Raw genomic sequence first — 12,311 nt, forward strand, 5'->3', positions numbered from 1 at the left:
ACAGGGCAAAAATAGTTTGATTTTATGGTGTGATGTGTGAGGAAATTAGTTTCCCTAAAAAAGGATCTTCTTCAGCTGATTTTCCACATGAATACGCATATCGCTTCGAAATATTATCTATTGAAAAGCAATATAGATAGATGCGAAGATAGTTTTTGGCACACAAATTTTCCATCATTGATTTATGACTTTGAGAAAAGTGCTTAACCATCTCACTGGGAAAATTCTTCTTGCATTGTGATTTATGGGAAATGCATATTTTTGAGTAAATCCCGAATGTCTCCAAGGGGTTGAGAAATAAACATGAAGCATCTTTTTCGGGGGGGGGAGGCTAATACATTGAATGTGCTCTCCCGATTTTCCTTTCTCTCCCTGTTTTGTATATACAAAAGAGAGCCTTCATTTGCAAAATCCCATTTTAGCAATTTGGGATTAATTCAATTCATTGAGCTCCAGAAATAGCAACTCCTGGTTTGTCTACAAACAAACCAAACACAAGTCTTGTTCGCCTATAAAAGACCGAGGCTATATAGAAAACATACTAATTAAAATACTCCAATAAGTAAGTAATTTATTTAGCAATATGTATGTGCATCTTTATGGGCTTTTCCCAGAAGCAACATCAACTAATCCATACAACACTGGTTATTGTATATAATTTTGCAAAACAATACCAGTACTACACCACCCCCACCCCCATTGTTATGCATCTTCTGCAGACATTTGAATATTTATGAGATTTTTCATAATTTCCCAGTATTATTCATGAGCTTTTTTGCATTTAATTATGTAAGAAAAAACAAATATTTTGCAAGAAACTATTAAATGCAAATTAAAATTCCATTTAACTAAAGTCCCACGAGGAAAATGATCTCTACTGTCTGTCTGTTGTATGGTGAATTTCGAGGAAGAGAGGCTTTGTGGAAATTCAATAGATTACAATTTGTATGTTTCAACCAAAACTTAACTTGTCTTCTGTACTGAGATTTTACATTGTGAAAGTTTATGCAAGAAAGTTGTGGGGGCGGTGGAAAAGTAATTGATTCAGGTGAAGGATTGTCTTGAGGAAAAGGGCTTCCACAAAGTGATGTGGTAGAGAGCAACCTGTATGGTAAAGACTGTCCTTTCCATTAGGCAGACATTTCTCATTCACACCCCCGTAAATAAATGGAGGGTTTTCCCCTCTTGTCCCAAAGGGGGTTCTTTGAAGAGTTTGACGGCACTTTTAGCCACACTCCATGTCAAAACTAAATTGCAAGAAACTTTCAAAAGCAATGCTGACAAATCCGAATTGCCCTACGCCTTGTGCAAAACTATTATATGAAATGCCAAGAAGGATTTTACAAGCAGAGGATCCTTCTGGGAGCATTACACTTCCCTCCGAAAAAAAAAGAAAAATTTATAGGACTTTTGGGGTGAATTTCCTTATTTTCTTCTCTGAATTTTGATTTTATTAATTTAATTTTTTGTTCAAAGCAATTTAATTTTTTTAATCAAATTTCTCTTCTTTGAGTTAAAGAATGAAAGATTCTTCAAAGATTTTTTTTGTTAAAAAAAAGAAATTTCCTAAAAGAAAGACTTGGTGAAAAACTTTTTAGAGAACTCTCAACCCCAAAAAAGCTCATTTGAATAAATTATTATTTTTTTCACAAGAAAAAGAAGTGGTTTTAGTAATGCTGAATTCAAAGGAATTCAGGTCAAAGCAAAGCCAGAAAAGAGAATTATCCTAAAACGGGGAACAATGAACTCCTTAAGAATTTAATCCAGCAAATGCAGAGATAAAGGAAAATGTACAAAATAAAATTTTATTATTATATTTGTTCGAAATTCACTTTGAGAAATTCCAAAATATTAAATGAAAAAGTTTTTTATTAAATTCCTTATTCTATTTTAATGGAATTTCCATTTATGCCACTTTAATTGTCTTCTCCTATAAATTGCGTTGTCTCCTTGCAAGATGGAATGAATTAAAGATTTTTTATTAATTAATTTTAAGAATTTTCCTCTTCTAAAAAAAGATTTCTTTTTAAGAAGCAACAATTAACACAAATTATATAATTTTCCTGGCTAAATCTTCACTGTGTTCTTGAATGAGATTGCAATCATTAGCTCTCATGGAATTTTTCTTTTGAAAATCCTCTCAGCAGCAATATCATCCGCACATTATTCCCAAGAAAATGTCCATTTAACATTTAAAAAAAATGTAAGTAAAATATTCTTTGTTGCTCTTTATTCTTTCTGCTACATGTCGCATAAAAAAAACAGACGAATAAAAGAATCTCTGTAAGAGTTTCCGAGAATTTTAACAAAAAAAAACTGAACAGAACACATCGAAAAAAAAAGAAAATCCTTGGAAAATTTCGTTTCCGAGTACACTTGAGAGGACGGATTTAACATTGAAGAGACAAAAAAAAAGAAGCAGAGAGTGTAAGAAAATTCTCACGATTAAAAGGAAATTGCAAAGAATGGAGAGGAAGTGAAAAATATTTCACTAAATATACTCATTCTCCATTTCCTTAACGCGCTCGCGTCTTCAAAACTAATTCAAATTTAAAGTGTTATTTTGGAGGAAAAATCGTAAATCACATGGATGGTGTGGATGGGTTGAGTGGGGGACCAGAGGATGAAAGAAAGAAAAAAAAAAAAAACAAGAAATGCTGGGAACGATGGGAAAAGAGTTCCAATAAGGAATAAAAAGGGGTTTTCACACACAACTGATACCCAAAGCAATTGGCGAGTGGGGGTGAGGGATGAAATGCCTTTCGTTCGAGGATCCTTTTCGTCTCTCTATACCATTATTAAAATGTCGATTGGAATCCCTCGTCACTCGTCACATATCTCTTTTCTCCACATATAGCTGAAGAAGCATCATTCCCATTGGGAGAGCATTGGGAAAGTAAATAAATGTTATCTCTCTGTCTCAAGTGCGCGCGCTATCTCCGGGGGTGTATCGATGACAAATCTAAATATTGCGATATAATGAGGCGTGAAGTGTGAAGAACTCAACTCAATTTTATCGTGAAAAATGAGATGAATCTCTTCCACGTTCCTCATCTCAAGAACCTTCCCTCCTCCATCAACGAATGATTTATAATATTAGATTATTGCTTTCTTTTGTCATCAAACTGTAAATCAACATTGCAGCTAAAGGAGATGCGCGCAATGTTGTAGGCAAAAGTCTTCATCTTCAATGATGGCTTTGCACAAAATATCATCATGTTGACACACTCACGAAGGCAAGAGAGAAGGATTTACCGAACATGTTAAGCATCTTGGCAATCGTACAGCGCAGCAGGAGGAAAATTCAATGACAGGATAATTGGATTGACTTAATGTTGAAAAAAAAAATTCAATATTTGCATTTTTATCATGCTGATCATACCACACGCAATTCCAACTTTTATGCTTCTGTCAGCAATATGTAACAAAAAAAATATATTTTATAAATTATGCCCTTGTCAAAAAAAGCACACGTGGACATTTTAATGTAACGTTGGGGGTGGGAAACTTTTACCAAATAACCGCCAGGATGAGGGATTTTTCAACCTGATGTAGAGGTCACATAGGTCAAATTAATCGCCAATTACTTTATTTTAATAACTCTTTGTTTGGGAAATTAAATTGATAAAATTGTCCCGATTTTTCCTTCATATAAGTAATTTACCAAAACAGAAACGAATAAACTCCTTTTTCAAATCATTCCCCAAAATGAGTCTTATTAATAAAGATAAAATTCCAGAGAACATTTACAAATTCTCGCTATTTAATTTCACCTTCACCCACAAAAAATCCTCTTTTTTCCACCCCCATGCGCCCTTCTACACCCAACTTAAGTACGCTAAAAAGAAATAAAGAAAAAAGCTTCCGCATAATTTCACGTAAGTACGGAGTGTTTTCTGTGTGAAAAAAAATCGCTGCTGTAAAGTATTTGTGCCGTGCATAATTAACGAAAATCGCGAAATGGTGTAGGCCATCACCTAATTAATTGAAGCTACACATGCTCTGTGTCGCATTAATTAAATTTAATAGAATTAAATGAGGAAGGCCACATGGCTCTTAAGTATACATACCTACCCGCTACGAGTAATTGATTTTGGTATTTTGCTACACACATCAACCTTTCTCACAGCGCGACCTACAAACTAACGCAAATGCATGAAAGTACATAGAAGGATATTGTGGGAATTTTCAATGGGATAATTAATTAACCTCAAAAATATAGGAAGAAAATTCAAAAATATTTCTCAATGAAGCGAATAATTGCAAAAATTCGTAACAGGAAGGAGTTTATTCGTTTTTTTGGTTTAAAAATTATTTTCTTAGCTATTTAATTTAAGTCTTTGAGATATCTGGCGAATCTTTCAAGATTTTTGGCAAATCTTAACGAATCATCCGAATTTTGGTGAATTATCCGATTCTTTGGCGACTAATCCGAATTTTGTTGAATCATTCGAATCTTTAGCGAATAATCAGAAGATCAGATGATTTTCGTTCAGATAAAAACCCTTTGGGTTTTCCCCACAGGAAGCAGGTAAACTCCTTTCACGAAAGCTTCTAAAATTTATTTTAATAAATTGGAAAATTTTGGAAACTTTACGCAGCACCCGGGGGAGTTTATCTGAATGAAAATCTTCGAATTTTCGGATTATTCTTCAAAAATATCAAAGGATTCGTCAGATAACACCCCTATGGAAAACCCCTAATACGAGGAGTCTATTAGGACGCACGTAATTTTGTAGAGGATCAAATAAGGAGTAAAATATCGCCAAAGAGATTTAACATTTAACACTGGAAGAAGAATTGAGTTTTCCATTTATTCCTGGGGCTGTATTCTCTAAGTGTGAAAAACTCTCGTGATAAACTCCCGAAGGCGTTTTGCGGGGAAAAAGTGAGGAAAACTTCACGTAACCGTGATCATCTAATAACAATAATGCATCCGTGATAAACTCCCGTAAGATTTTCTCGGTTCTCACATTTCTTTTAAAGCGCTAAAGCTTTCAGGAGTTTAACACGAAAGTTTTTCACTCTTAGAGAATTCATACCCTGGTTAAAAAAAATCCCCTACTGACGAAGACCGGATCAATAAAAAATAATAAACACCCACGTCAGAATTTAAAATAATTAACACTGAAATCAGTTGGGAAAAGCTGGCAGAAATTCTTAATTTTTTCATTGATTATTCTTTTACTTATTTGCCCCTTTTTTGGTAGAAGATCTTCAAAGAAGATTCACTTTTTTCTGAATATTTTTCATAATTCTTTTATAATAATGAAAAAAAAATCACAAATGGGTGTTGTGGGTGGAATATATTCCGGGAGAAATGGGAAACCCAAATATATAGTTCCTGTCTTATTGCATTTGAATGAGGTGCTTGTTCTTCCCCACAGGAAATGCAAGTGAAAACTTATGATAAGGAAATTTCCTTATGGTGGGAAATACGAGAGAGGAGAGAGAGAGTATGGGAAAGACATGAAAGTGACATGGTTCATATGAAAATACCATTAAATCCACTCTCATGACAACATCCCTGCACCAGTAACCACCATCCCCATTGGAAAGGCAGGAAAGAAAGTTAAAAGGAAATACCGACTTACGAGTGACTTTTCTAATTAAAAATCTGACTCATTTCATTTTTGAAAAGCAGAAAAATCAAAAAATATAATTTCTTTGAATTAAATACAGAAAAAAGGGCCCCTGATGAAGCATAAATGTAGACAAGATGTGCGAAAAAATTGCGAGCTTCACCACCATGAAAATACTCTGTATGTACACAAAATTCAACATAATCTAATGAATAATGCAAATTTAATCGAAACACCTAAATAGATAAATCATAGTTTTGTCGCTTATACCCATAGCTTAGGAGTTTTGATTAAAGTGGAATTTGGATTTAATTTTGGATTTAGTCATGAAATGCAATTTCATGCTACAAATTCAGACAGATTTGTCTATGGCATAAAAATACATTTAATTGCTTCCGATTATATTTTTCAATTATTATCATTTTTTGAATAAATAATAATTAATAGAAAAGAAATATATTTGGGAAAATTGATTAAAAATGACATAAATTAATTTTATTATTGAATATTTCATAATTATATTATTACATTTGAATGTTCATATGAGTGCCAATTAGTTTTTCATACTGTTTAGGTTTATATACATACATATTTTGCCTATGTTATATGCATCGTGTATAGTAGAGTATATTATGATGGTACATCATGCGGAATTTAATTCAATTCCCATATCGATTGTCGGCGTGGGGAAATTGAATTTTTGCACAATGTGGCGGGTGTTGCTGCATTAATAATATTTGAAAATGTTGGTAGAATGCATTTACGGAAGATCCTTCTGCATAAATGACTTCCAAGGAGTACCATTCGGATGCACAAAAGTGCCAACAACTTTAATAATATCACTGGCACGTGTTTCAAATATGAATAATGAACCAATGGCGGTGTTAAGTCATCTCCATCAGTTATTGTCTGCGGGTTTTTCATATTTCAAAACTTCAAAAAAAAATTGAGATCTTGAAGCTATTTTTTAAAAATCTTCAAAATGCAGAAGGATGAAGAATTTAAATTAAAAAGCTTCTCAAAGTCTAGCAAGAGTTTAATTTCATTTACGTTTAACCGATTTTAACAAATCAAAAAATATTTAAAAGCTTCTCTCTCCTTCTCTTTAAAGCTTTCAGAGTGATTAAAATTGGCTATGAGACTGATTCTTGACAGATTTTCAAGTAGATTCTTTAAAGAAAGAATAAGTAGAAGTTTTAGAAAGAACATTAATGAAACTTTCAATAAAAAAATCTTAAAAAAATATACTCAAAGGAATATAATTTTCGAGATAGAAAATTTCTTTCAAATACCTTTGCAAATCCTTTTGAGAACAGACTGTAATTTATTAATTCAAATCGGTAAATTGTTTGAATTATCCTTGATTTATGGAGATAATTAGCATGTTTGGAGATAACTTTATTTGTTAATTGACCAGCAAACATATTAAACCCATTTATTAAAACCATATTAAAATTCCACTAATTAAAATAATCAAGAAAATAATTAATTAATTAAATTTTAGAACATTTTTTTTAATTCTTTACGAAGGTTTTTTGGTGCCTTAAATAACTTTCCAACTCGAAAGGATTTCGATCATTAAATTCATATATTTTAATAGTTCAAAAATCATAAAATAACGTATCAGTATTAATGTTTTAATTACCTATTTGCATTCGGTGTGACAAAGTATAAAAAATTCGCATTAATCCCTGTACAAAATGTAACTAACAAATTGAACTGCAGCACGTGTTAACCAGGTGAAAGCCTCATCAAAGGGACCGCAGGACATATTTTTTATCTCTATAAATTCCACAGTAGGGATGTTCACCTAATTACGGTACACCTGGTGCACGTATGTAGGTATGTATGAATTAATTAAATTAATAATAATTTAATTAATTCCACCCCCCACGTGAATTAAAATTCACAGAGTTCATCCCCAAATGGTGACACTCCTAAATGAAAATTTTTGCTGATTTTATGCTAAAAGGAGACTTTATGTACCTACTACGCGTACTTAAGCCTAAATGACCTCCTGTGTACTTTAGGTCATGTCCTTCCCCGGAAGAAAAAAAATCTCTCGCGTCTCTCTCATGATAGGCCATCATTATTGAATATTACACCCGCATTTCCCCAAGTAAAATTCACTTTTATGCTATCGTCATACCTCCCCTGGGGGGAATTTTCCAGCGTGTTTCACGTTGTTGTTGCAAAAAGAGGAAAAATTTCAAACCAAAGCTAAAGATTTCTTTTTTATTTTCCACTAAGCGGGAAAAGGAAGGAATAAATACGAAAAAAGGAGGAAGAAAAAAATAAAAGGAATTGTATTTCGTGTTTTGAGTCCCGTGTGGCTCAACCCAGGTACGAAGTTCGCATTTCACGTAAAGAAATTACGTGAAGAAGAGTCCCATGTGGGGGCCATTGACAAGCATTTTGCAATGCGGGCAGGGAAGGAAAAGTCCTGATGGGAGGTGGAGAAGAAGTAGTACAAAGTGTCCTGCTGAAAAATCTATCCCACAGCGAGGAGATTTTATCTCCCATAGGGTGGTTTCCTCCCTTTCGTGTCAGGACATCTCCCGTGAGTGGCAATAATCAGACAGGAAGCAATAAACCCCCAAACTCTTGAGGTGGATGTGCCAAGACCTCATGATACGGAAGGGTGGGGGATAGAAGAGAGGGCATTGGGCAGCTTCTTGAAGCAATGAGAGGTCAAATCTACACCCCAGGAGGTAATTTGCTTGACACCCAAGATAATTTGGAGTGTGCCTAAATTATTTATTCTATGAACAAAATTCTTTTTATTTCCCATTAATTTGTTTTGTAAAGTTTTTTTTTAATTCATTTAATTTATTTGTTTTTCTTTTTGATAAATTTCCTCTTTCAATGTATTTATGTTATTTAAATCAGACATTTGAGTATAACTTTCTTTACAAAAAAAATTGATTAACCCTTTCGCGTTTTTATGAAACACAGAATCATGGAAATATTCGATATTTGCTTCCGAATATTTATTTTGTTTGAGCTCTCAGAAAACATTTCTTAGCCTAAATATTTTCTATGCCCTCTTGACCTTTTCTAGAAGTATACTACTTAACGTTTTTTTAACATAGAAAAGCAAGGGGCTTTGTATGAATGAAAATATTCGGATGATTCACCAAGGAAATCAAAATATTCAACAGACGAATATTTCTTTTTTTTTTAGTCTTAAATTGAGATTAAGTAGCAAATGCTTAAAGAGTACTAAATTGTAGCCAAAGAAGTGAAATTCAATTTAGTACTTAATAGGCTTAAATTTAGTACTTTTATCCCATTGTATTCAATATACTTTTTCAGCTAGAATTTACATTTTTTTGGCTAGAGTATGTTTTCGGCTTGAATTTATTACTAATCTTAAGAAGTAAATTCAATTATTAAAAGTACTAAATTCTAGCTAAAAATATGTATATAGTAAAATTCTAGCTGAAAAAGTTGTGAATTCAATCGGAAAAAAGTACTAAATTAAGGGCGAATAAGTACTAATTTCAATCCTGAAAAGTACTTTAAAAAAAAACAGTAAATTTAAACTGAGAAAGAAGTAAATTATTCGCTAATCTTTGGATTATTCGCCAAAACAGTCAAAATATTCGGCAGATAAATACCCCTTGTAGAAAAGTCAGCGCAAGTTTTAAAATATAAAACATCCCATAAGCTATAGAAATTAATTTATCCAAATTAATTTACTGAATTGAACCTTTTAAAATTTTTTTGTTCAATAAATTAAATAACATTTAATATAAATTATATTTCAACCCCCTCAAAAGGATCAATCAGCTCAATAAAATTTATTTAGCAAATAGAAAATTTGATTTTAATTAATTACATCACCGGAAGTAATTAACATTGAATGTATTTTTCTCTCAATTAAAGAATAAACATTTGAAAATATTTTCCTTCAATCAATTTCCATTTATTTGAAGGTAATATGTAGATTTTTTTTCTCCAACAAGAATCAATCATACGGTTGGAAAAAAAGCCTTTCAGATGAGATTTTTTCAAAAAAAAAACAAAAAAAAATCATGAAAAGCAATTTGTTAGTTTTGAATAGCAGAATTGGCGAGTTTTGATGATTTTGATTACACGATCAAACACACTCGCGTAGTGATTTGTTAAGAGTGGCACGAGGGAGGCAGTTTTGGGGGTAAAAACCACCAAAGTTCATTAATATTTCTGCAAAACCCGCAGTTCATAAAATTTCTCCATCTCTGTTGGAGGCAGGAGAGCACCTCCCCCCTCTCGTTGCCTCCACCCCCATCTCCTATTCAAAAAAAAAATCAGCCCCGAGTGTTTTCCACGTGTGCCCGAAAGTTTTTACTCGAAAAAAAAAATTTAAGTAATGTGCGGGAAAAATTTTTGATCTACAGAAGTGCCTCAAATTCCACCCATCCCGCCCCTAAAGAAAAACTCTCGACGACTAAATAAACCATGTTGGAAAATATGCTTTTTTCCTCGTGAAATATTATCGACGAAATTCCCAAAGTTTTATCCCAATAAACCTTCTCAATGACTCTCAAGCCACCAATTGACAGACTCATTTTTTTCTTTTAAAAAAATCTCTCTCTTTGGGGATTCTTTTGCCTTCAATTTGGCAAGAGAGATTCCACCAGCAGAGCTTTATCAGTGAGAAAGGCGATGAGGGCAATTTTGATGATGATTTTTTTTCCATCAAAAATTTGAATATAAAATCTCTTTTTCCTCTGTAGGGAAAAATTGACAGATTTGTTTGAGCTTGAACCTTTTTAATGGTGCTCTTGCACGCATTTTGTGAAAGCAAAAATAAATGACTATAATTAATGGTGATGATTGGCAACAACAAAAAATCGTCACAATTTTTTTTCATCCTCCTCATTTCAATCCACAACGCATATGAATAATCCAATTATGCAATCACAAAGCGGAAAATGCACATAGTTTTGCACTTTGCCTATTTTGTACTGGATCTTTTTTTTTTATTCAAATAAATTTTATTTAACTCTCTCACGGGGCGAATAATTGGTGCAATATTAGGTTGATGAATAATGTATCGCAATGTGAAATAATTTACAAATTTCTGAATGAAAATTCATGGAATTATAATGCAACGTTAGGTGTGTGCGGGGGTGGTGTTTGCAAAAGGAAATTCGTAAGCTGATTAATTTGCATTTCAATTGAAGACTGATTCGCCGCAAGTTGTTTTCTTTTAAACAACACATTCCGCACGAGGATGAAGATCACGGGAAGTTTGTCTTTTAATTAAGAGAGAAATAATTGGAACTGAATGTGCAAGATAATAGTGAAGATTTTCATGAAAATATTAAGTTTTTTTGCCTCTAAATTCACCAACAAAGAGTGCTTATATGGATAAGAATATTCGGATTTTCATATTCGAATTATTAGTCAATATCCGGATGATTTGTTTAAGAAATCAAAATATTCAGCAGAAGAACACTTTTTGGTTTTTAGTCCTGAATATAGATCAAATTGAAGAGCAAAAGCCTAAAACAAGGGTTGTTTATCTGCCGAATATTTTGATTATTTTGGCGAATAATCACAATATTTCTGAAGATCTGAATAAATATTCTTATTTTCAGGTAGAATTTAGTACTTCTTCAGCTTGAATTTACTACTTTCTCGATTAGAATTTTTTTTATGTACTTTTTCGGCTTAAAATTAATACTTTTCCTATTGAAATCTGAACTTATACAGTTAGAATTTACTATATTTACGGCTAGAATTTAGTATCTTTTCGATTAGAATTTAGCACCTACTTTTAATTATTGAATTTTCAAAAGGACTAAATTCTAGCAGAAGCAATAGTAAATTCAAGCCGAAAAAGAACTAAATTTTATCCAAAAACATATATAATATATAATAATAATTGGTTTATTCACATTCCATTTTTTTGATTACACATTTTCCCTATACATTTTTAATCTACAAATTCAATTTGCGATGTATGATGTAAGAGTGGGCGCGTAGATCATCTCTGGAATGGATACGCCGCACCGGAGTCTGTAGTGTAGACTGTGTTGGCTGCGGGGGGGATGTAGATTATCCCGTCTGCGGCAGAGGTCCGGCAACTGGAGGAGGATTTCACAACTTAGATGCAGTCCGCTGACAATCGATCTTTTATAGCCACCGGGAGACAGTTCAGGGCACTCGATCACTATAGTTGCATCTTTCGCCAGATAGATGGTGCTGCAGTTATGCTCCGCCTCAAAGTAACTCAAACGTGCGTTGGAGCAGGAAAGGATGAACTGTGGAATGGAATGGAGGATAGGAAGCACGGGCCATGAACGGCGAAAAAACCGCAGGGGGATTCGAACCCTCTACTCCGGGGAGGTATGACCAAGAGTCATGCTTAAACCCTCTCGGCCACATTGTAAATTTTAGCTGAAAAGGCCTGTAAGATTTAAGCCTGTAAGTACTAAAATGTGTTTTACTTCTTCGACTAGAATTTAGTACTTTTTAGGCTTTTGATCCTCAGTCTACCGATTTAAGAATAAAAAATAATCCGAATATTTTTATTCAGATAAACACCCTTTGGCCTAAGAAATACTAAATTCAAGCCGTAAAAGTACTAAATTTAAGTCAAAAATATTTCTTGGAATTTTTATTCTAAAGACGATCAGATTAAGGAACAAAAGCCTTATAAATACTAAATTCAATCCAGAGAAAGTTATTCGACTTTAACCCTCAAAAAGTTCAGATTGAACAGCAAAAGTCTTAAAA

Source organism: Lutzomyia longipalpis, chromosome 2 (genome assembly GCF_024334085.1).
Source record: "Lutzomyia longipalpis isolate SR_M1_2022 chromosome 2, ASM2433408v1".
Classification (NCBI taxonomy): domain Eukaryota; kingdom Metazoa; phylum Arthropoda; class Insecta; order Diptera; family Psychodidae; genus Lutzomyia; species Lutzomyia longipalpis.